This window comes from Halichoerus grypus, chromosome 13, assembly GCF_964656455.1.
Source record: "Halichoerus grypus chromosome 13, mHalGry1.hap1.1, whole genome shotgun sequence".
NCBI classification, from domain to species: Eukaryota; Metazoa; Chordata; class Mammalia; order Carnivora; family Phocidae; genus Halichoerus; species Halichoerus grypus.
Genome location: NC_135724.1, coordinates 63,300,248 through 63,326,848, shown reverse-complemented (window position 1 = coordinate 63,326,848; position 26,601 = coordinate 63,300,248). Strand labels below are relative to the sequence as shown.

General features: G+C 47.7%; 1 long non-coding RNA gene across 2 annotated transcripts; it reads right to left on the bottom strand.

Moving 5' to 3' along the window:
- Positions 1-18,801: 18,801 nt before the first annotated feature.
- On the bottom strand, positions 18,802-25,546 carry LOC118550679 (uncharacterized). 2 transcript variants are annotated; one of them, XR_013443175.1, is made up of 4 exons: positions 25,474-25,546; positions 24,154-24,239; positions 23,686-23,771; positions 18,802-19,110 (listed from the first exon to the last, which is right to left on the bottom strand). It is a non-coding gene; the product is annotated as an uncharacterized LOC118550679 (long non-coding RNA). The 2 variants fall into 2 exon arrangements; XR_013443176.1 differs by lacking the exon at positions 18,802-19,110 and adding an exon at positions 22,525-22,963.
- Positions 25,547-26,601: the final 1,055 nt, after the last annotated feature.

Here is a 26,601-nt window from a genome sequence, read left to right as displayed (position 1 = left end):
ACCTGCTGGCGCTCGCCCAAATTAATGGAGGCTTCCATCATGTTGAGTAGGGCCCAAAGCCCAGTGCTGTTGCCCCTGCCAAAATAGCAGCCCCCAGTAAGACCTCCAGTGTCTGCCCAGATTGTTGTGATACTTGAACACTCACAAACTGATGTCAATGGTAAAGTGGTCCTAAGAATCAGCCAGAATCGTGTGCTGATTCTTTAAATATATGTGTAGGCATATGGAGAGAGAGAGAGAATTCATATGCCATACAATTCACCAGTTAAAGTTGACAATTCAGTGGTTTCTAGTATATTCAGTATATACTATTTTAGTATATTTTATTTTATATATTTTATATTTTATATATATTTTTATAAATAATATATTTTAGTATATTTAGTATATCCATCTCAAATTAAATTTTAGAACAGTTTCATCACCCCCAACAGAGACCCTGTACCTTGGGATTCACCCCCCACGTCACCTGCACCCTCCTGCCCCAGGCAAACACTCATTTACTTTCTCTCTATAGACCCACCTTCCGGGCACTGGAGACAGAGGGCCTCGTACAGTAGGTGGTATTTTGTGACTGTTTCTTTCATTTCACATACTTTAGAAGTTCATCCACACGGTAGCATGTTTCTGTAATTTGTTCTACGTTATTGTTGAAAAGGAGTCCACTGCATGGATAGAGCACAGACTACAATTTAATCAGTAGATGGACACTTGACTTGCTTCCACTTGGCAGGGATGACCAGGAATGCTGCCATGCACATTTATGTACACAGTTTCTGTGTTTTCATTTCTGTTGGGTAGAAACCCAGGAGCAGGACTTCCGGGCTAGATGATACCTCTGTGTCTTGCATTTTGAGGAACTGCCAAAGTGTTTTCCAAAGTGGCTGCTCCATCCCACGTTTCTGCCAGCGCTGCACGAAGGTTCCGATTTCTCCCCGTCTTTGCCAACGCTCTGTGTCCTCTGTCTTGGTGCCCGCAGCCCATCTTGGAGGGTGGGATGTGGTTGCTCGTGGTGGTTCTGATTCCCATTTCCCTAAGGGTTATGACGTTAGGCATCTTTTTCTGTGCTTTTTGGCCATTTCTGTATCTTCTTCAGAGAAATATCTGCTGGGATCCTTTGCCCACATTTTTCAAATTGGGTTATTTTTAAAAAATCAATTATTACTGAGTTGTAAGAGGTTTTATGTTCCATATCAGATCTACATCTGCCAACATTTTGTCCCAGTCTGTGGGTTGTCTTGTCCCTTTCTTGATGTTTTCATTTAAAGCTCTGAAGGTTTTAATTTTGATGAAGTCAGATTTATCTTTTTTTCTTGCTTGTGCTTTTGGTGTCATATCTAAGGACCCCTTGGCTAATCCAAGGTCATAAAAATTTGCTCCTGTGTTTTCTTCTAGTTGTGGTTTTAGCACTCACGCTTAGGTTTATCATCCTTTTGAATCAATACCTGTGGATCATGTGAGGAAGGGGTCCATTTTGTTCCTTTGCCTGTGGCTGTTTACTTGTTCCAGCCTCATTTCCTGAAAAGACCATTGGTTCCCCCTGAATTGTCTTGGCAGCCTTTTCTAAATCAATCGACCATAAATATAAGGTTTATTTCTGGACTCTGGATTCCATTCCCTTGATCCAACTGTCAATCCTTATGCCAGTACAACATTATCTTGATTACTGTAGCTTTGTTGTAAGCTTTTAAATGAAAAATTGTTATTACTCATTTTTATTCTTCTTTTTCAAGAGAGTTTTGCTATTCTGGGTCCCTTGCATGTCCATGTGCATTTTAGGATGAGTATGTCAATTTCTGGGGGGGAAAAAGGTAGCTGGGATTTTGATAGGGATTTCTTGAATAGGTAGACAATTTGGGAAGCATTGCCATCATAACGATATGAGTCTTCTAATCCATGAATATGGGATGTCTTTCCATTCCTTTAGATCTTTTGAACTTTTTTTTTCAACAATGATTCATAGTTTAATGTGTATGAGTTTTGAACTTCATTTATTAAATGTACTCCTATTTTACTCTTCACTCTTTTTTTTTTTTTTAAAGATTTTATTTATTTATTTGAGAGAGAGCAAGCACATGAGAGGGGGGAGGGTCAGAGGGAGAAGCAGACTCCCTGCTGAGCAAGGAGCCCGATGCGGGACTCGATCCAGGGACTCCAGGATCATGACCTGAGCCGAAGGCAGTCGCTTAACCAACTGAGCCACCCAGGCGCCCCTCTTCACTCTTTTTTTAAAAGCTTTTATTTATTTGACAGAGAGAGAGAGAGAGAGACAGTGAGAGAGGGAACACAAGCAGGGGGAGTGGCAGAGGGAGAAGCAGGCTTCCTGCTGAGCAGGGAGCCTGATGCAAGGCTGGATCCCAGGACCCAGGGTTCATGAACTGAGCCGAAGGCAGATGCTTAACGACTGAGCCACCCAGGGGCCCCCTATTTTACTTTTCTGATGCTATTATAAAAAGAATTGTTTTCTTAATTTTATTTTAAGATTGTTCATTGCTAGTGTAAAGAAATACAAGTGATTTCTGTGTGGATCTTTCATCCTGAAACCTTGCTTAACCTCATCATTTGTCTGAATAGGTTTTTTTAAGTGCATTTTTTTGAAATTTTCTAAATACCAAATCATATCTCTGCAAATAGAGATGGTTTTACTTTTTCTTTTCAAACCTGGATGTTTCTATATCTTTTTGTTCCTTAACTACCCTGGCTGAAGCTTCCAGTACAACATGGGACAAAAGTGGTAAAAGCAGGCATAATGGTCTTTTTACTGATCCTAGTGGGAAATCCTTCTATTTTTCACCAGTAACTGTTCTAAATACAGGTTTTATCATAGATGCTCTATCAGGTTGAGGAAGTTCCCTTCTATGCTTAGTATGGTGAGTGTTTGTATTATGAAAGAGGATTGGATTTTGTCAAGTGCTTTTCCTGTGTCCATTGAGATGATCATATGGTGTTTGTCCTTTATTCTCTTAAAGTTTTTATTATATTGATCTGTTTTCACATATTAACCAACTTCACTTTCCATCCCAGTTGGTCGTAGTATATCTTTTTCCTATGTTGCAGGACTTCATTTACTAAGATTTTATTAAGGATTTTTCATCTCTATCCATAAGGGATATTGATGTGTAGTGTTGGGGTATTTTTGTTTGTTTGTTTGTTTTTTATATCTTTGTCTGGTTTCAGTATCAGGGTAACTCTGACCTCATAGAATTCATTAGTAAATGTTCTTTTAATTTTTTGGAAGAGTTTGTTAGGCATTAGTGTTAATTCTTCTTTCAATGTTTGCCAAAATTGACCAGAGAAGCCATTTGGTTGTGGGCTTTTCTTCATGAGAAGTTTTATTGCTACTTCAATCTCTTTACTTGCTGTAGATCTATTCAGATTTCTTATTTTTTCCTGAGATGGTTTTGGCAGTTTGTGGATTTCTAGGAATTGTCTCTTATCTGTTATCTTGGCTATCACGATAATTATTCACAGAATTCCCTTATATTCTTTTTTTTTTTTTTAATTTTTGTGAAGTCACTAATCACACCTTCTCTTTCAGTCTTGATTTTAGTAATTTGACTCTTCCGGGGGTTTTTTGTGTTTTTTTTTTTCTCTCTTGGGCAGTCTGTAAGGTTTGTAAATTTTGTTGATCCTTTCCAGAACCTATTTTTGTTATATTGGTATTCTGTATTGATTTTCTTTTCTCTATTTTATCATATTTCTGCTCTATTCTTTGTGATTTCCTTCTCTTCTACTCGCTTTGGGTTTTGCTTGCTTTTCTTTTTCTTGCTTGTTAAGGTGGAATGGCTGGGTTGGTCTGAATCATTCCTCCTCTTTCTTTTTTTACTACTATAAATTTCCCTTAGGCACTCTTCGACTGCATTCTTTAAGTTCTGGTATATTGCATTTTCTTGTCATTCATGGAAAAATACTTTTTGATTCTGTTTGTGATTTCTTCATTTGCCCTACGTGTGTTTTTGAGTCCATGTCTCTGTGAGTTTCCCAAATTTTCTCTTGTCATCAGTCACTCATTGAATTCTGTTGTTAGAAAGTGTACTTGGTATGGTTTCCACCTTAAATGTATTGAGGCATTCCACTGTTCTGAGGCCCCCCCTTTAGGGTCGTCTGGCCAAAGCTTAAGGCTCCCGTTGCTGCAGTCTTCTGGCCCCTTCTGCATTCAGGACTGCATGTGGGCCCACGTGGAGGGAAGACAGGGAGAGGAAAGTCCCCGGGGTCGGTGCCCTTTGGAAGGTCATAGTTCCACAGAACATAGAAGGAAGCTCCCCCCTCTGAGTTTGGGCTCCTGTTGGCCCCTTCACCGGCCACCACCAACGGGATTGTCCAAGGGCCAGGATATGAGAGAATGGGAAAACAAGAAAGAAGAAAGAAAAGGAAGCCCAGGGCACTGCTGTGCTTTCTGGGGATTAGGAGTCCCATTTTTTGACTTGGAGCCAAAGCTAGCAGCTTCCCCTGAGCGCTCTCTGCCTGTGCCCCACAGCCGACATGTGGGTTTCCAGCTACCTCCGATTCAGGCTGTGACGCTGGAGGGAAAATGGCAAACTCACCACCACTGGAGGTCCTTTAAATCCTGGTCTTCTTCCCAATCTGCCCAGCACTATTTTCTTCTGAGGGTCCTCCAGTAGCTGCCCCTGCATTCTGTCAAGGTTTTATAATGAGACATGGTGGAAAATACAGGTGAAGTGTTATTCTATCTTATCCAGAACTGGAACCTGAAGTGGATTTTAGAAACCAGAAGTAAAAGAAAAACCCAGATTAATGTGAATCCATTCTTTTTACTGGGAAGATAATTAAACCGACTGTCTGTTCCTAGTGGGGTAGCCATGTTACCCTCATCTACAATGGATGGCTTCCTTACCCTCATGTAAATTGTATGCCCAGGTGTATCTTTATCTAATTCTGCTTCATTTGAAAGAATTATTCATAGTCATTGAAATTTCCAGCTGCTTCGAGACTAGGTTGAATAAGTAAAACTGATGACTCTCCAGGATGTGCTCACTGTTACAGATGTTTCATAATCCGAATAATCCAGGATCCTGCTAATTCTACAGCCGAGGTCCTTCGCGGATCATCTCCAACCCACAGTCTTGGATATTAACTTCCATTTTTGACAAAACAGTTGATGGGAATGCCAACGCCAAAAACGTTAATTAAAAGACACGAGATCACATCATTAGATGCACATGCATTGATTCTCCATATTGATTTTTTTTTAAAGATTTTATTTATTTATTTGACAGAGAGAGACACAGCAAGAGAGGGAACACAAGCAGGGGGAGTGGGAGAGGGAGAAGCAGGCCTCCCGCAGAGCAGGGAGCCCGATGCGGGGCTCGATCCCAGGACCCTGGGATCATGACCTGAGCCGAAGGCAGACGCTTAACGACTGAGCCACCCAGGCGCCCCCTCCATATTGATTCTTTAAGAGCTGGCCTAGCAAGACACAAGGAGAGTTCAGAGAACAGAGATGCCCAGAGGGGGGAGCTTCCTTCTATGTTCTGTGGAACTATGACCTTCCAAAGGGCACCGACCCCAGGGACTTTCCTCTCCCTGTCTTCCCTCCACGTGGGCCCCCACTTCACTAAATGCAGAGTTCATGTGAAGGATCCTGTTGATTCCTTCAGCATCAGGCGATAGGGTGCAGGAAGGGAGTCAGGAAGTGCTTGCCAGATACCTTTTTCCCAACCTGGTTTAGTTTCAAAAGTTTGAGCTCATTGAGAATATAGAGTTCGAAGAGAGAAGTGAGCTCTTGAGGGAAATGTGGAGACAGAAAGAGAATTTCTCTCATATTAAAAAAAGCAATAACTGGGTGTGGGGGGTAGAGGCTACAGGGCAGGCAGGGATGCTCCAAAGTGTGCTCCAACCTCAGAAACAGTGGTCACGTGATGTACCACAGATGTGGATCCCACCCCAAACCTAGTTCAGAGGCAGCAAGAGAGCTTGAGATCTGAGGGGTCCACGGGAGCTGGCAGGGGGTGTCTCCGCACTCAGCTGTCATTACCCCACCTGGAGCCCCAAAGCTACAGTGGGAGAGTGCCATAAAAATGCCTCTTGTTTTCCCACCAGCCAAATGGAGATAAAATAAAGTTTATTTAGAGACACTAAAGACATAGAATATTTCTGGCACACCCACATTGTGGACCGAGGTTCCCGTCCATCACCCCCCACCACAGCCACCTGGCAGTCTCCACACGTACAATAACAAGTAAACAGAGACATAACATTTGTGGAAAGGAGGATTTTCAGCAAATATAGGAGGTTGCCAAAGCCAGGGAGTCTCATTCAGCCAAATGATTATAGCTTGATTTTTTTTCTAAGCATCTTTTTAGCATTATGTTGTCACCTATAATAAGTAGCCTTCTTGCCCAAGGGGTAGAAGATCCTAATTGGCCCTGGCGAAGGAATTTTTCATACGTTTCAGGAGGAAAAGGATGAGCAGCACATGCAGTTCCATTATGGTTTCATTTTTTAAGACACTGAATATTGTTCATGTGCTGTTCTTATATTATTGCATGCAGAGTAACAATCTTTCGTGCCAAGAAGAGGGCTGTGTTGGGGGAGGGGCAGAGAGGGTGCATTTCATTTATTGGCAGCTACGAGCCTCTGTGATTGGTTTTTCTCTCCCCTGCTGAGGTCAATAACCAGCTCTGATATGATTTCTGCTGAATCAGTTTGCTTTGATTTGTCTTGTCCTCCTGCCCAACGTTAATTCTATCTCCAAATGAGTGCTGGGCTAAAATACAGAGCTTATCGCTGTGAATTGTGCAAGACTGTTGAATCTCAGATCTGTACCTCTGAAACAAATAATGCAATATATGTTAAGAAAGAAAAAAAGAAGAAGAAGAATGTAGCAGGAGGGGAAGAATGAAGGGGGGGAAATCGGAGGGGGAGAAGAACCATGAGAGACAATGGACTCTGAAAAACAAACTGAGGGTTCTAGAGGGGAGGGGGGTGGGAGGATGGGTTAGCCTGGTGATGGGTATTGAGGAGGGCACGTTCTGCATGGAGCACTGGGTGTTATGCACAAACAATGAATCATGGAACACTATATCTAAAACTAATGATGTAATGTATGGGGATTAACATAACAATAAAAAAATTTTTAAAAAAATACAGAGCTTATTTCAATGGAAAAAAAAAAGTATTTCTCCTTCTTTGATGGCCCTTCATTTTGACTCTCAGATCCCCTCAGCCTTTCCAAGGTCTGTAATCAATAGTTACGTGGCTCCAGGTCCTCTATCTAGGAGAAATGGGGAGACCTTGGCAGTACTTTCTTCTCAGACTTCAGAATTCAGAGTTAATGTAGGGATTAAAAGGACTTTATTCTCCTTCCCTTTCCAGTGAGATGCACTCTCATTGCCTTATTTTAAAATAGTCCTCCCTTCTAGAATTCTGCTGGATTTCTCTCACCCATCTTCTCAGGAATTAATATGGTTTATCTTAAGGAAAGATAGCTCTGCCCCCAGGTGACCAAAAGTAAAAGCGAAGTTCAAGCAAATAATTAAAAAAATTTTTTTTCTCCAAGAGCAACTCTTTTGTTGTCCAATGCAGAATGTAAAGTGTTGCCCAATGCGACCTTACCAGAAGTGAAGGTGCTCCTTCCACAAACCCAGTGTGTGGCTCTTGGGCTCACAGCCCTATAAACATGAAGACATCCTAGCCTCTAGCTGGCACAAACTCTATTCTCTAGTAACATCATTGATATGAAATTAAGGGCAGTAGGTGAGCCTACTGCTAAAAATATTGATATTGGGACTGAACTACGTGGAAAGAAAATGAAGTTATCATCTCTGTTGACCAAAACGATGGACGAGAATGGGCGGAGGAGGTCCGCACATGTGTAGATGACCGTCTTCACCCCATGACTCCACGTTGCCTTCCCTCTGTGTGTGTCTGGGTCCTGATGTCCTCTTCTTACAAGGACACCTGTCAGCCTGGATTAGGGACCACCCTGGTGACCTCGGTTTACCTTAATGACCTCTCTCACAGCCCCACCTGCAGATACAGTCCCTTCTGAGGCTGCAAAGTGTGACTTCAGGGAGGGCGCCATTCAGCCCATAGGAGTCCCATCCCTCAAGCCCCTGTTCAGCCAGCTGGATTTACCATCTCAGTTCAGGATGTCAGGATCTTAAATATTTCCTCCCTCGGAGTCACTGTGTTGAATTTTAAGTGTGAGCAGAAAGGGCTTTCTTCTAATTAGAGCTGGGATCTGACTACAAGTTTTGGCCTATGCAGAGCAGGGCAGACAGAGCAAACCTTCCAGCAAGGTGTCGGTCACCCTGTCCCATTAATGTCAATTCCTCAGGGTCCAGAGTGGTACTGGAACAAGGCTCATGCCAGTAGGAACCCTGGACCCTGAGTGCTTGGGGGGCCTGCAGGCGATTGCTGCTCAGCCTGCCCCTGCTGGCCTTTATTTATTTTTTTATTTTATTTATTTACCTGACAGAGAGAGACACAGCGAGAGAGGGAACACAAGCAGGGGGAGTGGGAGAGGGAGAAGCAGGCTTCCCGCTCAGAAAGGAGCCCGATACTGGTTCGATCCCGGGACCCCGGGATCATGACCTGAGCTGAGGCAGACGCTTAACGATTGAGCCACCCAGGTGCCCCTACCTGCCGATCTTTATTAGCCCAATTTCCTCCAAGGAGCCAATTGACAGCGGGCTGTGGGGTAGGGCACCCGTGGGGATGCTGTCAGCCCAGTGCAGGGACTCTGCCTGCCTTTGGCCTCCAACCATGGAGGAACAGAGGAACAAAATGCTCACGGAATGAAGTCAGACTTCTGCCTTGCTCCCAAACTCATCTACCAACACACCACCAATTTTATGGGTTGAATTGAGCCCCCTGCCCCCAAAAGATGCTGAAGCCCTAACCCCCAGTACCTGTGACATGACCTTATTTGGAAATAGGGTCTTTGCAGATGATTGAGGATGGGGCCATCAGTAAAGGACCTGATCCGATATGACCGGTGTCCTCATCGAAAGGAGAACTTTGGACCCAGACATCACACAAGAAGAGGCCACGTCAAGATGGAGGCAGAGATCAGGGTGATGCCCTTACAAACCACAGATTGACGGCACCATGGATTGCCTGGAGCAGACCCTCCCTCTCAGCCTCAGAAGGAACCCACCCACAGATACCTTGACCTCAGACTTGTGGCCTCCAGAACTGTGAGACAGTACACTTCGATTATTCAAGCCACATCATTTGTGGGTGTTTTGTTATGGTGGGCCTATCAAACTGATACACACAGAGAAAATGTTTTTCCATTGGATCCTTTCCTCACTCTGCTGAAAATTCACCATCACACTTAGGATAAAATCCACCCTCCTTCCCAAGACAGACAAGCCCTGGGTAGCCTGGCCTTTGATGGTATCTGCCCCACTCTATGCCTCTTCCTGAAATGCAGTGCACTCCAGGCTCACTGGACCACCTTCTCATCCACAGACAGATCAGATCCTCTGCTACCTCAGGGCCTTTGCACTGGCTCTTCTTTCTCCAAGCCTTTACATTGTTTTGGTTTCCATGAAAACACCACCCCTTCTGAGAGGCCTCCCTGAGAAGCACATCTAGGACATTTACTCCCCAATCCCCCAGATCTGTTCCAGCTCCTATCCTGTTTCACTTCTTGCACAGAACTAAGTGCCGTCTGAGAGTATCTTGGGGATAAAAGACCTGAAAGGGAACACGTTAGAATGTTATCAGTGGTTCTCTCTTAGGTGAGATTACATACAGCATGATTTTAACCTGCTGTTTTCCAGAGCTTCCACAGTTAACATGTATTATTTTCTGATCAGAAAAGAGACAAAAGCTGCTCAAAAACATGGTCTACGATTTCTGGGCATCTCTACCTTCATGACAGTGCTGTTGGCTGACAGAACACTTCTCTTCTAGATGGTTCGCCAGCAGAATCTCCTTCCGGATGATTGTGCTTGGTTGTAAAAACACTTGCTTAGAATTCTTTGATTCTACGTCCCTCCAGCCAGAGCGAGGGTGACCTTAGTGAATTGTCTGTGACCATCGGGATGAATTGGAAGTGATGCTGTGTGACTTCCAAGGTCAGATCAGAAAAAGCTCTTTCTCTTTGGGTGATTGCTCTGGAGGCTTTTGGAGGAAACCGGGTGCCATGTTGGAAAAACAGCAGCTCTGAAACCACCATGCTGGAGAGGCCACCTGCAGGCTCTCTGGTCCCCAGCTCACAACAGGAAACATTCCTCTAGGATGAGACTGGCCACCAGGTAGGGTAGGTCCTGCTGGATTCCCTGCCTCAGTCAAAGCTACATGCCCCACCCTCCCACACTCTTCTGACCTCACACGTGGGTAGGCTTGGCCTCAATCCAGATGACTTGGAGCTGAGTGAGGCAGGAAGGACGTAGGTGACTCTCACCCAGCAAGGTGAGACTCAGCATTGTGTGTGTGGGTCCTTCAGCCTGACCTTGCTGCGTGACATTGTTGCCGTGTTCCAATGGATTCTGAGAACCTGCTAAGGAATCTTTTGCCAAGCAGCTACCATGGCAGAATGTAAACCACAAGGACTTTGGGGTCAGACAGCTCTGAAGCCAGTCCAACTTTGCTCTGCTACCTTACTGTGTGTGCATTTGGCTGCAGTTAACAGAAAATATGAACAACGAGGGTTCTTAAAAGAGAGGATTTTTTAACTCACAGAAATCTGGAGTAGGCAGTTGCTGGCATTGTTTTAGCTGCTTTAACGTCATCAGGGACCCAGGCTTCATTAAGTCTGAGGCTCATGATTTTCCTTCTTTCTCTTCCTTCCTTCTTATCTTCCTCCCTCCCTCCCCCTCCCTTCTTTCCTTCCTTCCTTTTTTCCTTCTATCCCCTCATGGTCACAAGATGGCTGCAGCAGCACCAGATATCACATCTGCTAACAAGACAATGAGAAGAAGTGTGAGAAGTCATGTGAGACACATTCCCTGCTCGCTTTTTTTTTTTTTTTTTTCCCGAAAAGCACAAGGCTTTTCAGAGTCACATGGAGCAGTTTTCATTAGGTTTTATGGGTCAGAACGGGATCACAAAGCTCACTTTAACTGCAGGAAAGGCTGAGGAATTGGAAATCAGCTTTGTCATGATTGTCTTAATCATAAGTCATCACTTGGGGCTGGGTGCTTTGCGGCCTTGAACTCGAGTTCCTGTCAGCAAGGAAGGAGATGAGGAGTTTTAGAGACAGTGAGCTGTATCTACCCAAGTCATATGACCACTTTCATGTCTTAGTGACTCTGAACAAGACACTCAAGGCCTGTGAGTCTCAGTTATTTACCTGTAAAATGGAACTCCCACAGTCCTCAGCATCCGGCAGGGCGCCTGGCTGACTGAGGATGTCCTGAATGGAGGCATTCCTGGAAGGAAGCCATGCTGCCTCATCTAAATGCATCACAAAATGTCTAGAGTTAGCCTGGTGGTGGTTTACATCGTGGCAACAGAAGTGATCACCGTTCTGGCCCTGAGACCAGCAGTCTGCTTCAGAAGGAAAACAGGACACATCTACATGCTGTGGAATAAGTTTTGTGCTGCAAGCCACAGTCATGCGGAGCTGGAGTGGGCTGGGGACATCAGATGGGTGTCACTGCAGCCACAACAGCGCATCTCCCAGACCTCTGCTCTCTGCACCTCTAGGACCTGTAGTTGCTGAGCCAAGAATGGGCCACTGGGGCCCTGGAGATCTCTCTGCATTTACTCAGTGCTACTTACACATTCCCTTCCTGGAGGGTATTTTGTTGTTGTTGTTGTTGTTTTGTTTTGTTGTGTTGTGTTTTTACTTTTTTGGTAGGATCATTACATATGATTCTATGAAAGGTCCACCCAGACCAATTTCCGTGCTGGAAAACCAGCTCACGTTCTGCCCAGAGCAATGTTACCAAGGTTGTTCTGCTTCCAACACTAACTGAGATACATTCTCCCCTCCTTGTCGGATCTTGTGGTCCTTAATCAAGCTGATTTTCTGCCCCCAGCCTAAATTGCTACTTGTTGCAGTCTCTTCACCCCACAGAGAAATCCCTTTTACCACCATCTCCTGAGAGGCTAAGTCCTTGACCCCTAACCAGAATAAAGTGACTCGTTAAACTAGTCCATTGCCTTTCAGAAAAATCATGGCTGCATAAGACCATTTTTCTATGTCTCCTCCTAGAAATCATGCATAAAGAACAAGGAGAACTTAAAAACCCCATAAACTCCATTTTCGGGGAAACCAGAAAACAGATAAAGTCAGTCTTCAGGGTACGTGCGCAGACTGACAATCATCCAGGACTGAGCAGATCTGTGTGGGACGGAGGAAGTGGGGAGTGAGGGGGGCTGGTGGCCGCTGAGGAGCACACCAGCTAGCCTGCAAGTCCTAAGATGAGGGGTTCATCCCGAAACAGGGCAGACACAGGCACCAGGCCAGGAACAGCGCTCTTCTCGTCTGGGCCACAGAAGCTCAGGAGGCAGGTCTGTAACGGATGGAGCTGGTGCTTCTGAGATACTTCTCAGAAGGAAAACCATCGTAGTTGATGAATTAATTCCACCATCCCTCAAGGACTTCCTGCTGCCTGTCCTGCCAAATTCTTCCTTTCCTTTTTGCAAGTTCATGGAGTTTCAGCCAGGCACAGGGCCTCCCACATGGAGACCAAACCTCCCAGCCTCCCTTTCAGCTTCATCTGCTCATGTGACTATTGGAGGCCAGTTAGAGGGTTGTGGGCAGAAGGGACTCTCCCAACCTCCCTCGCAGCACCTTGTGGCCATGTGACTCTTAGGGGCCAATGGGGTGAGCAGAAGAGAAATGTGTCTGGTCTGCTGTGAGAGCAAACCGCTTATTTTGGGTGTCTGCACGTCCCCGGGTTTTCTGAGGCTGGGATGCAGGTGCGGTAACAATGTATTTCTAGCATGTTCGGTGTGGGCAGGAGGGAAGGAACCTGGGTCTGGGGTGACTTCATGTCGTATGGAGTGCCCATGTCTCCACCAGGACGGTGAACCGCGGGACTGTGGTGTGGCAGAGGTGGGCCTGGGTCCTGAGTAAGCTGCCGGTCTCGCGTCCTTAACCTACAGGCTCTGTTTATACCCTGATATAAACGTGCACCCAGAAGTGAGGAGTGGCCATCACAGAGGCTGAAGTGGCACTGGTAAGGGGTTCCGTGGGAATCCTCACCTCAGCCCTCTGGGTGTCAGTCACTCCTGGCGCGCCCCACAGGAAGCCCAGTGTCCCAAGTCTGGGCCTCGCCTCACCCCCACCCCAGAATTAGGCAAATCTCTCTGGACTCCTCCCACTACGCAGTTGCCAGTTAACTTCCAAAGTTTGTCTCGGCAACAACCCCACAGTGAGCTTATCTCTGGTCTTTTCCTTGTATTCCACAGGGCTCAGCGAGGGCTAATCAGGCTTCCTGGCTTTCGGGGACAGCCGCGCTCTCTGAATGCGACCGAGTCTAGCTCACTGTGGAAACGCAGCAAGGGCTCCCGACCAGTGTTCTTTCTCATCTCACCAGTGAGGCGCTGGACCGCTGCAGGTAGGGTCTTGAGGTTTGGAGAATCTTCCAGGGTCACGCGCGATGGGCAGCCAAATGTGTGTTCGTGGACTTTCTAAAAATCTCAAACTCTCAGGACTGTGAAAATGGTTTCTATCTGGAGGCTGCACTCAGTTCAGAGAACAGGCACTCGTGCGCTTAACTAAGGTGACCAGCCTGTGGTCCCCCAGATGATGTTTAGAGAAGGAAATCTTTTTTTGGTCCCCAAACCAAACTTTACTCAAAGCGTCAGTGTAGACAAAATCGGGCCTGACTGTGGTGGTGCCCAGGTGGTTCTGAACCCATGTGACCCGCTTTCCTCCTTCCTCAGCCAGTCTCGGGGATCACAACCATCCCTATTCAACTGAGAATGACGGAGGGCCCAGCTGCTCTACGGTCTGCCAGGGCCCACTTCATCCTGTCCCACTAAGCAGAAACCCTAAGCTAACTGCTAACACACAATGGTGTGGATGAATCTCACAAACATTTTGCCAGTGAAAGAAGCTGGGCACAATAAAAGGACGTGCCGTTTTATTCCATGGATGTGAAATTCTAGAACAGACAGTTCGGTAGTGACAGAATGCAAATCAGTAGTTGTTTCTGGGGATTGACTGGGGAAGGGACAAGAGAGAATGATCTGGTTAATAGAAAAGTCTGTATCTTGCTAGAGGTTTGGCTGATACAGGTGTTTGCACTTGTCAACACTCATCAGATCTTAACGCTTAAGACAAGTGCATTTTGCTGTATGGAAATTTTACCTAAAAAAAGCAAGAAAGAAAGAAACCAACAAACAGAGACGGTGGGGTGCCTAAGTGAGAGTTGTAGCCAAGCAGAGGGAGGGTGGGGGGCTCTGCTGAGAGTTAGCCTGGATAGGCAGGCTGGAGGTGACCCCGGAGCTATGACCAAGTGACCGTACTGTTTTGTCACTAAATGGGATGCACTAAAAGTTTTAGTGTTAGAGTGTGATGTGACCAAAACTGTGTTTGGGGAGGGCGATTATTTTGTCACCATCTCAGGTGGGCACATCCCAGCTTATCAGCCATTTGTGTACCTTCCTTTATAAGGGATTGTTCACATCTGCTCAGTGGGGAGACACCACCAGTCCCTGGATATTCAGGAGCTGAGCAAAGCTCTAATCTCAGGAGGAAAAGAGAAAATATGCATCGCTAAGATTTCAGAGGTCAGGGAATTCTCAATAAAGCCCAGCATGGCACCACAGGAAATGTAGATGGATGGGCAGAGGGCCACCTGGTTTTCCCAGGTCACACATCCTGCATTGTTGCCCTTCTTGTCATTCCAACCCAGTAAATGTGAGAGCCATTTTGTTTCTGAAAACCAAGTAACTATTTTTGCCTTGGGAGACCAGTACCTCCAAACTGAGATTTTCCATTGACCTTTTAAACTTAAACAAGTCCAAAGATTAAAGTCCTCTGATTTTAGTGGATATGTGACACTAGAAGGCGTATTCTAAGCTGGTGTTGGTCCCAGGCAGGGACAGGGGAGAGGTGAAAAAGTCCAGGGCAGAGGTGGAGGGTATAAGTTATCACTTGTCCCCATGGAACGGGAGCTCCATGTGACATTTTGTTGTACGCCACTCTACAGCCATGATGATCAGCCTCTCATCAGAGGTTCTGTCAACACACCTAGATCTGGAGAATCAGGCTCGAACACCTGGATGTTCCCTCTCCACTGTTCTGAGTCACAATGTAGTGGCTCTGTTTGGAAGCTTTAGAATCATTATCACGCTGACCCCTAAGTTTCTGCTGCTCCTGAGCAGGAGGAGGTGAGCTGGGATCTGGGATCATGAAGATCTTCCCCCTGGGGGAGTGACACGTGCACATGGCAGGTGCAAGGGGGCACTCATGGCGGTGGGGGAGAGTAGAGGACCCTTACCTCGCTGAGCCCACCTACCCTGCCAGCCACCTGATTGCCACCACCACCCAGTTGGATGGCTGGGCACCACCAATTACCCTGGGGTTACCAGGTGAGTCATGGAATAGGCATGGCCCCAGGCTTGCAGGTTTGCATGGTTTGGCCACAAGGGGTACATGGCCTGGGGGAAGGCAGGGTTGAGGGGAGTAGAGGATGCTTATAGAGCTGAGCACGACTGCCCCACCACTCTCCTCCTTCCCCCCACCCCACCTCCTTCCCACCACCTCCCCCTGTCCACATGTGATCCTGTACCCCCTGGATGGAAGGACACCACAAGTTACCCCAGGGCCACTAGGACAGGCTGGCGGAGGGCACTCCCAGATACGCGCTGAGGAGGTGCTTGCACAAGACGGGTTAGAAGAGAGTGACAAATGGAACCATGCTCAGCTTGCCTCCAGGTCCACATGTGAACCTGTTAGGTGGCCAGGCTCCAGAGGTTCCCTGGGGCCACTCAGGTGAGGTACCCTAAGGAGGCTCCAGGCATTGCAGGGTTGCAGGCTGAGCCCCAATGGGCCCTGGCATGCGGGAGCAGAGGACCCCGACAGAGCTGAGCCCACGTTCCCCACAAGCCTCTTGCTTCTAGGCCACTGCCCTGCCCACCTGGCTTCTGGCACTGGCTTGATGGCCAGAAAAGAGAAGCTTCCACTGGGACACCCAGGAGAAGCACCTTGCAAGCCTGCCCTGGGCTTTGCAGGGTTGTAGACTGCAGACAAAGGGGTGCTCCCAGGTAGCATGCAGGGGAGCACAGGTTGCCAGGATCAGAGAACCCAGATCCCCTGAGTGCATCTTCCTACCAGACACTTCTTTCTGGGCACTGCAGTGCCCATGAGTCTTCCCAAACCTGTTCAGTAGCTTGGTACCAGAAGTCTCCAGGAGGCCACTCACGTGAGATAAGGGGCAGGCGTGCTGAGGCTGTTATGGGGAAGCCTTGAGGGGGAGCTCACAATAGTGGAGCAGGGACTGGAACCCTCTCTGAGCTTCCTGCCCGGCCCACTCCACCTCCTGCTCCTGCTCTGTGGCTGGGTACCAAAAGTTTCCCAACCAGGTGAGGCAATGGACAGGTTTCCTGGGCCTGGGAGCTGCCCTCCTAAATACAATTTGGTTTGTGTATGCCGAATGGCTTCCCATAACCTTCCTGGTCTTAGAGTCAAATTAGTATCTGGGGCAGGTTGTGCCCACAAAGGGATCCCTAACAGGGAATTTTTCTTACAGATTTCCAGTGCTTTTGTTTATTTTGTCCCAATCCATGCTATCCACAAAAGCACGGCTTGTGTATTCATGGAATATTTTGGTATTAGGACAAGGTGCTGCAAATGGTTGTCCATAATATGCCGGAATCTTGTGCAATAAAGTATCATCTCAATTATTTGAAAGACAGGATGAATGTGATGGGCAAGATTTGGATCTCATATTTCTTGGAATGTTCTTCCTAACATAGGTCCCCTATAATAAATATACCCCAAAAATAGGCAGCAGCCAGAAGGTAAAGGCACATTGGAGTCATTCCATCACGTCCTAAACATTTGGTTTAAATTGTCTTTAGAGTAGGTAATTATGGTGCTATTGGGTGTAAGATCAGTATGATGAGCAGGTAACCATGAAATTTTATGAGGGTGTCATAGGAGAGGAGGTGGAGATGAACCATCAGACTTAAGAAAATCTAAGTTACTAGAGTTAAAAAGAATAATGAGAACAAGAACAGGCCTGGTCCTGAATCATGGGGTTAGCTTTCTACTCAGTTGCTGTCTGCTTCTCATCCTGGGTTGAAGGTGAATGTCATCCTAGGAGGAGCTTGGTGTCAGTCATAGGAGTTGAAGTCCATTCAAGGTGAAGGTGCCTTTTTTAAAGTGAGAAACATGGATCCATTGGTTTATTCCCTCTAATTTGGTGTCACAGGAAATGGTTAACAGTACCTGGTGAGGTCCCTTCTGTCCTGGTTGTGGAGTCTTGAATTTGGTGTCTCTTCTGATAGACAGAATCACCGGGCATCAGTCCATGCTCTCTTTATTCTTCTTCATTTGGGCTTCCATTTAGGAAGGAGTCTGGAATTCTTACTCTGCACAGTGCTCATGGTTTTGACAGACACACGTCCACTCAGTAGTGCTGACATGTTTGGAAGTACTGATCTATTGAAGTGAGATGGCCTCCTTTCTTTGTTACCTGTTCCTAAATGTCACATTCAGTAATTCTCAGAACACTTCACCATTGTGTCTATTTGTAGTGTACAACTGCCAGTGTTTGAGCTCCTGTCTCCATTGCACAATAAAAAGAAAAATTCTTTGTGAAGTATGTTCCCAGTTAGAGTTTTCTGATGTGACTGTCAGGGGAAGGATTTTCTACCTTGCTTTGGAATCGGTGTTTCCTCAGTGTGAGGATGTCCTTGTTCACTAAGGAATATGGGATAAGTGAGGACTTTCCCTTCCTCATCCCACTGAGAGGATTTTATTCTGCGTGAGTCCTCCCAGGTCCTTGATATGTTGGCTCCACGTGTAATGGGATTCCCACATTGATTTCCTTGGATTTCAGCGGCAGCGATGATCCAGGGTGTCCCAGGAGGGTTCCTGCACCTTCACTACTGCATCAGGGATGAGGTGCACCCCGAGTTCTTGGTGTAAGCTCAGGCTGGAGCTCCACCTGAAGCTTCTCCCACTACGATCCAGCTCTAGTGTTTCCCCCCACATGAGTTCATGTGAGTTCGTCACCAAGTGATGGGTATTGAGGAGGGCACGTGCTGTGATGAGCATTGGGTGTAAAATGTAACTAATGAGTCATGGAACACTACATCAAAAACTGTACAGTGGCTAACTGAGCATAATAAAAAATAAAAATCAAAAAAAGTGCCTAAAAAAAAAAGGGAAAAGAGAAAGAGGTAGAGAGGCATGAGGGGAAGGAAAATGTTGTGAAAGCTGCGAGGCAAACATCAGAGTGTTAAAATTTGACCTTGATCACAAAGAAATGAAATGGAATTGTCTACCAAGGAGCAGAAACACGTTATAGGACATTGGTGATTAGAACCTATTGACAAGTTAAAATGTGAGAAAAAGTACATGAGGATGGGATGCTGGGGAGATTAAGATGGGGAAAATCAACAAAAGCGAGGGACTGAAAGAGGTGCCATGTCACAGTTTCCCACCAAGACTAACAGAAATCTCCTGTTCTCCGAGGCTACGGAATGAGCCACAGGTTAGGTGGTCAGAGACGAATGTGTTGAAAGAAATGTGACAGTATTGCAGGGGTGTTTCCACATGGGCCTTACAAGAGGTGAGGACTGATGTAGAAAAAGACGTTAGGGTTTGAGGCCGACAGTCAAGAAAGAGTTCTTGAGACGTTGGTTGCAAAAAGGTGATTTTATTACAGCACAGGGACAGCCAGGAGTGCTGAGGATTGTCACACATATCACATGGGGGGGCGGGGCGGTGTTCGGTGCCAGCTTCTGGTGAACAGTTTTGACCCTTATATCTTGAAGGTTGTTGAAGGTGGAAGGTCTCATCGTCTGTAACTTCTTCCTCCTGAAGAGGGGCGTAGAGATGTCCCAACCTATGGGTCACTGTTGGTCAGTTGGGGGCCTCTATATGTAGGAGTTGCGAAAGGCTGAGTCGAGGGGAGACCATTTGTGTGGCTCTTCCTGAGTGGAAGGGGCCATCTGTCGTCTGGAAGTTATTGCTGTGAAGGATTGTGGGCACCAAGTGGAGAGACACTGGAGAAAACAACAAAACATGATTGGAATAACCGAAAGAAAGGGAAGCCAAATTAAGAGTCTCTTGATAGTGGATGAGAATCCTCCCCCAGTCCAAGAGTGTAGCCAATCTTTAAAGGAAAGAGAGGGATCCTTTAAAGCACCAATTTGAGCATTCATGTCTGTCAGAAACCCAGAAATCTTTTTGTGATAATCTGGAATGGACACCCAGCATTCTGTCTTTGTAATAGCACATGTTCCACCTTGTGCAGCAGGTAAAACATCTAATCCATTTCTGTTGTGTAGAACTGCTTTACGCATTTGAGTCATTTCAGTATTTACTAGAGAAATACTGTTTTGGGTATATCCAGGGCCTTGACTGTGTACTTCTTAAGGGCTTCCACATGCCACACCACACCCTGCAGTCCCAAAGAAGGAACAGAGATGGATGCTAGGTGGCCATAACAATGGAACACAGAATGTGTCCAAGGTTGCTTTAAATTTGGAAGGTTGGCTGGGTTGGTGATGGTTTTCATAATGCGCCCATGCATCCAGGCAAAACCCAAGAGTACAGTGGCCTATCCAGCCTGGGGGAAGCCGTGGCCACAGGTTAGAGCTGCATAGCCACTGGGTCTCAGCCAGGAGCCAGCCATCTAATACGGGGCTTCCTTGAACTGCAGTCAGGATTTCAAGGGCTACTCGGTTTTGGAGGGCCCTTCTTTGAACGTGCAATCATTTCAGGCCCGTATTTGATTGGGGACTCATGGCTTGATCATCATCCCCTTTTCTTTAAATTGCTCCATGGGCATATAGGGCTAGGAAGGCACATTTGGAGTCAGTATAAATACTTTTAAGGCTTTTGCCAATTGCAGTGAATGGGTGGGCACTCTTAATTCTGCTTTGGGGGCAGACGTGTTTGCGGACAGGGCTTTGGCCTCAGCAGTCTGAGTTAGACTGATTAGAGCATAGCCAGTTTTTCTTACCCCCTTTCCATGAAACTATTGCCATTGGTAAACCAACTGTCCTCTGCATTCTCCTAGGGGCATCATAAATCTGGTCGATCCAATAACCTCTGAACAGTTATACTCTGCAGAAGTATAATGGTCAGGTCCAGACATAAGGGTAGCTGGGTTTAAAGTTGGACAGGTTTTAGGTATTATTTTGGGCATATCTATAAGCATAACCTGGTACTTAATAAGTCGGCCTCCTATCATGTGTTGGTGTGCTTTGGTCTGTATGACACTCTGGGCCTGACGCGAAGTCATTCCAGTCAGGGATGGTCCCGAAGTGGACGTTGAGGCTCCTTTTACCAGGAGGGCTGTTGTATGCTTAGCTAAAGCCTCTGTTCGCAATTGTACCTCAATAGGGGTGGCTTCTAGGATCAGTATGACTATGAGGGGTGAAACCATGAAGAAGCACTTTTTGTTTGAGGTCCAGCCTTAGTATGATAATTACAAGGCATCACTGGCAAGTGGGAGAAAACTAGTCCAGAGATAAGGCCATCCCCAAGTGCATCATCCAGCCCAATCTTAATGAAAGTGGGGTCATCCATTATCTCCATAAGTCCACAATTAACCCTATGGAGTGGGGTGTGCTCTGGCTTTTAGGGAATGATTTCATCATCCCAGCCACATAGACTGGGTCAAGGTCCTAGTTGAGTTATACAGTCGTTGGGGAATGAACCCGATTTTCCAGTTGTTCAAATAACCCTATGCCCCTGGGGTCCTGTTATTATCCCCACAGAATAGCAAGCAAGGAGATTGCCTATACATGAGCTACTGTGGTAATTTTTCTGAAGTTTCCCTCAAGTTGCCTAGCTTAGGTAAACAACAAATATTTAAAGACAACCAGAGTTAGAATTTAACGTCCACAAAGGTGGGTTATTGAAACATAAGTTTTCTCTCTAAAATAACCCTCGTTTCCAGAGATAGCCAAATCAGGAGTCATTTATTTGAAAAACAATTGCAGTTTTAACAAACTTGGCCTAATGATTTACATCAGCTCAGCAAGAGTAGTGATTGATCGTGCAGACCTTTTAGAATCTGCTTTGCTGGAACTTTTCTAAGGAATCTCTAGGTTGAACTTTGAGTCGTCTCTCCAGGCCAGAAGCCAAGCCAAGGGCTTGCCCTCAGACATGCCTGCAATACCTGTAGATTTGGGCAGATTCCTCTTGCCGAGGTCCCCAATATATCCCGAGGTTCCTGCACCTGCCAGGAAGTGACATTCTTGACTCACCTGGTGAGGCTGCTGGGAACTCTATAAGCAAGGTATGAGGCCATCATTCCCAAAGGCCTTTATTAAAGGCTCCAGGTTTCCTAAAGACAACCTTAGTTCCTTAAAGCTGTTTGGTCAGATCTGAGTCTGTGCATGCCTCTCTCAAATAGGACATTCCAGTCAAAACCTTGGTAAAAGAACCGATGTTTCCACAATGTCCTCTTACAAGAAGAACAGATTCCTAATGAGCTTATGCAAATGCTTACTATCGCTGTGGAAGAAAGACTACTTACTGAGACCTTTTGAGTTTGAGGGTTCAAGGAGAGAGAAAAGTTAAATGCTTTCATTTGCTTACAAATGAATATTTTACCCCATTTCTGTAAGTCATAGATATGTAGCACCCCAGTAATTCAGGCCCAGGTTTTCCCCAAGTTGCAGGATGATGCTTGGGGCTCCAACGTCTCTGCTGTGGTGTCTGAGTGCTCCAGAGGTAGAGCTCAGATCTGGGGCAGGCTCTCCTCCCTAAACCTATCGCTCCTCCAGAAACACACACAGGCTGAGGTGGGCTTGTTCTGTGGTGCCACTGCCAGTGTTTCGCCCAGCATCGGTCACAGACCTGTGCGTGGAAGCGACAGGGGCATTTCAGGGACTGTGCGGCAGGGGAAGATGGCTGGGATGGCTGCTGCCCATCCAGTAGAATCCAGGGTGGCCACGGGACCCGGGCAGTCCTGCTTCTTCCTGCATCCCTTAGGCTCTGCATTGTTGCTGGGGACTGGACAGACAGTGGGAGGGCAGCAGCCCCTGCAGCCGACGGGGGAAAAGACTGGAAGGCTGCTGAGCCGCACAGTCCCAGGTGGGCCCATTCTGACCAGACAATGCACTGTTGAAGGCCCAGAGCGTTGCCGCCTCCTCAGAGTGTCAGTCATCAGCTGTGACTGGAAACCCAGCTCTGCGTGTGGTGGCCGACTCAGACAGTCTCCTTGTTTTTTCCCCAGGGGTCCCAGTGCCGTCTTCTGGTTGGACACACAAAAGTCTTTGTGGCCTGCAAAGGTCAGGTGCAGGGGAGCAGTTCCTCCAGGTGTGTTTCTTCTCAAGCTGCAGATGGAGCTGGAAGTCATTCCTGGTTCCCTTTCTCTGTGGACCTCTGGAGCATCTGGAGCATCTGGGTCGTGCTCAGACTGTCCTGCTGTGCAGTTGTGGGAAACAGCAGGTCCAGTGGTATGAGATCGCGAGTGGCATGTGGTTTGGGGCAGCTCTTACAAGAGGCCTACGGTTTATTGTTGGACGTGTGTTCTGAGGCCTTGGGGTGCAGGGTTTCCTGCAGGACCCGTGTGGCATGAAGAAAGTGAAGCTTCCATGGGCCCCCTGGGGCTGAATGAAGGCTACATTCCCAGCGTCACTGGGCCTGACCACCCTCCTCTGTGACTGCCGGGTCCTGCTCCTGCTTGGCTGTCCCTTCCCCAGCCTCTCCGAGAGCCCTCAACATGCCCTTCTCTGTGGAGGAGGCTTTGCACACGTGCGTGTTGCAGGTGGCGTGGCAGAGACTCCATGCTCCTGACCCACATGTGAAGTGACTTTGCACAGTCCACACACTGTGCGCAGGGCATGGGTGAGTTGAGAGCAGACAGGGTGTGCTTCCCCTGATGGTCTTGCCTACAGACTGAACAGAATCAATAGAACCTCAAACTCACATGGAGAAACGGTGCCAGGAGGTGACCCCCTACCTCCCACAAGGCTTCTTGGAGGCTGAGGGGACCCAAGGAGTGGGGCAGCTCCCACGTGAGTGGCAGTCCTACATGTATCAGCTTGATACCAGGGCCTACTCTGTGCCCACAGGGATGCACCGCTGGGCGAGGTGAGCTGTTCTGCTCACATTAGCCCAGGGGCCGGTCTTGTTCACTCGTTCCTCAGATGCGTGAAGTGGCGATTGGCCCACCCCACCACTATCTCATCCCAATTAGTGATGTTCTGAAGGAAGCTCTCTGCTGAGTTTTGCAGGTTGGGAGGGCAGGCCTGGGTCCTGCGGAGTGGGGATCAAGAACTCCCGGGGCCCTTTTCCAGAAGAGCACAGTGCATACACCTTCTGGGCTCCGGTCCCTACAGGTACCCATTGCCCTCCCTCCAGGGTCAGCAGCTGCTGGAGGATATAGCCCGACCAGCACAGGAAGCTGTACGGATCAGGGTCAGGTTCCCCGCGGGATGTGCTCGGGGCATCCTAGAGCCTGCAGGGACTAGGACCTTCCTCTTGTCTCCTCTTTGTGCTCATGTGCTAGGGCAGCCTCCCAGGTTTTGTGTGGTTTCCTGAGGGGCCAACAAGTGAGTCAGGGAAGCGATGGAGAACATGTGTGCATGTGTGCCTTCCCCATTTCCTGCCAAACTCACCCCATTCATAAGTCCTTCTCTTCTGATTGAGAGACGGCTTCCCTTATTTTGTCTCACAATTCTGTCGAAGGGAAGCATCTTGAGGGCTGCAAGGAAGAGCAGAATCAGGCATAACCATCTTCCCAGGGAGGAAACACCCAAGTGGGTGTCCCAGGCCCGGCCTCCCATCCCCAGGCCCCCCCAGCAGGGTGAGCTCTGCCCTGCGGACTTCCAGCCCAGCTCCCTGCTCAGCTGTTCAGGGCTGCTTCCCAGAAGCAGTGGTGAGGGGTCAGGGTGATGCTAAGAAAGGGCTGGGGAGGGCTGCGGAGTGATTTCATGAGCACTGCAGATGCAAAGCCTCAGTGCCTGCAGGAGACCAGGTCCTCCAGGGTGGGCCTCGTCAAACCAGGGAATGAGGAGGAGCTAGGAAGAGGTGCTCATATACGGCAGAGAGAGGAGGGACAAGAGCTGCAGGAGGAAATGAATTACAGGCACAGTGTTACTCCTTCCATCGGAATCCTCTTCATCCATGGAGTCCTCTTTGCGTGCGGAGAGCAGTGGTGATGCTGGGGGCGCTGTGGGAGAGGACAAAGGAGAGTTAGTGGAGGTGACAGCCTATGGCCTGTTGCTCTCGGGATGCTGGGCTCTGACCTCAGTTTGATGGGTCCTCGGCTCTGAGTCCTCCCTGGCCTTGGTGCCTTTCTCTGCACAGGGTGGAAGTGGGTCTCTGAGCTCCCACCTGCTTTTCCCACCTCTGGTTCTCTCCTTGACCAGGAATGAAGTCTGTGTCATCGTGTCCCTGCTGTAGGCACTCACTGTCCCCATGACTGTCTGTGCAGGACTTTGCCCTCCTCCCTGCTTGCTCCTCTCCCTCCCTGCTCCCCTTCCTCCTCCTCTCCTAAGGATGCTCCTTTCCCTTCCCACAGGGAGGGCCTGTGGCATGGCCAGTGCTGTGAGCCTGGGGAGGGGGATTGGGAGAGGAGCAGTGACTCCCTGGCCCTGCTGCCCAGAGGCTCTGTCCTATGCCTAGATGACACCTGGTGACAGGTCAGCGGGGCCGTGACAGCGAGTGGGTGCCGCAGGCCCAGCCGCACCTTCATACAGGCCTCTTGGACCCCCGTTCCGCCAGCGAGGGTCTCCCGGGCAGCTGCACAGGGGCCTCTCTCCCCTGGAGGCACGTGCCCAGGTCAGCCGCAGGTGGGCTGTGAAGGCTGGCGGAAGCTAAGGGCCACGGCAGCCTATGTAGTGCCGCCAGCGGAAATGTTCTTTATCTTCTCCGGCTCTGGGTGTCCTCTTTAAGGTACAGCCACCAGGACAGAACCAGGAAGGTTTGGTGCAGGTCCTGGACGTTACGAGCAAGAGAGTTTACCTCTCTTCCCGCTCCTGGCTCTCACTAGCACTTAGTGTCCTGGTGCTCGTGTGTGGGAGAGGGTTGTTGTGGCCGCCGAGTCATGTGCATTGTAGGTCAATGACAAGAAAAGTACAGAAGCTCTCGTGCACAATCCCCGAGAGGCAGTGACCAAAGAAACCAAACTTTGACATTCGGCAGCGGCAGAGGGAGGGAAGTGCAGGTTTTATGGGAAAGATCATGAAAATAGCCCTCCAAGGAGTGATGATTCCAAACCCAGCATACACTAAACACCCACGGACACAATTTCTCTTCTTCTCAGTCAGAAAAGATGAAATGAACAAATCATCCCTGTCGCCAGTGTTTCCCTTTCCTTTCTGATTTCTTATCCACCTTCTTCATTCTCCGGAGTGGCAGGTGCAACCCCACGTTCCCAGGGGCCTTCTCCCACTGTTCCCTACCTGAGTACTGTTCGCTGAGTGCTTCCTCCTCACTGCTGGAGTCGTGTATGGTCTCCACACGCAAATCTGTAGCTGAAAGAGGAACATTCCTGTTATTAGAGGGAGAGACTCAGCCATTCATACCACTTTAGTTGAGCTGTCTACGGGTCATGCAGCATCTGCCCGACCTTTCTGGTATGTTGTCAGATGTTCGTGGGGCTGGTGGACTCAGAGCCATTCAACAAGCCAGGGATCACAGTTTCAAACCTTCTAATGAGAGCAAGATGCTGCAGGAATCACCTCAGAGTGTCCGTTCCACATACCCGTTACAGCTCTCCCCTCCAAATGTCAGAATCTGAAATTCCAACAGGAATGGGACACTTGACATGTGGCTACTGTGAGTGAGCCATTGGATGTTTGATTTTATTTTATTATTTTAGTATACTTCATTGAGTTAACGAATAACTGTGTCAAATGGATTGTAGACAGGCTCCTTGGATAGCACAGCACTAGTAGCCACCAGTGAGCTAGACAAAACCCCTGCTCCCCTGCTTATTTCTCTCGCATGAATTGCTGGCCTGATATGACCATTATATGTGGGTAGTCCCTGGGCTCACGCACACCTGCCAGGCCTATTGGAGGCCTTGGGACAGTAAGAGAGTAAGGGGAACACTAAGTTCCTAGAAGAAAGGGTGTACACATTCAATGCAACACCTACCCAAATCACAATGTCATTTTATAGAAATAGAAAAACTGCTAAAATATATATGGAACCACAAAGGAACACAAAAAGCCAGAACATTCTAGAGAATGAAGAACGAGGTGGTGGCTCCATCGATGCTGACTTTTTTTTTTAAATTATTATTATTATGTTCAGTTAGCCAGCATGTAGATGCTGACTTTAAAATACTATCTATACCTACACCAAGCAAAAGGCATGGTGCTGGCATAAAAATAGGCAGGGACACATTGGAGCAAAATAGAGAGCCCCCAAATAAATGCACTCATTCATGACACAATGATCCTTGACAAGACTACACATTAGAGGGGCGCCTGGGTGGCTCAGTTGGTTAAGCGACTGCCTTCGGCTCAGGTCATGATCCTGGAGTCCCTGGATCGAGTCCCGCATCGGGCTCCCTGCTCGGCAGG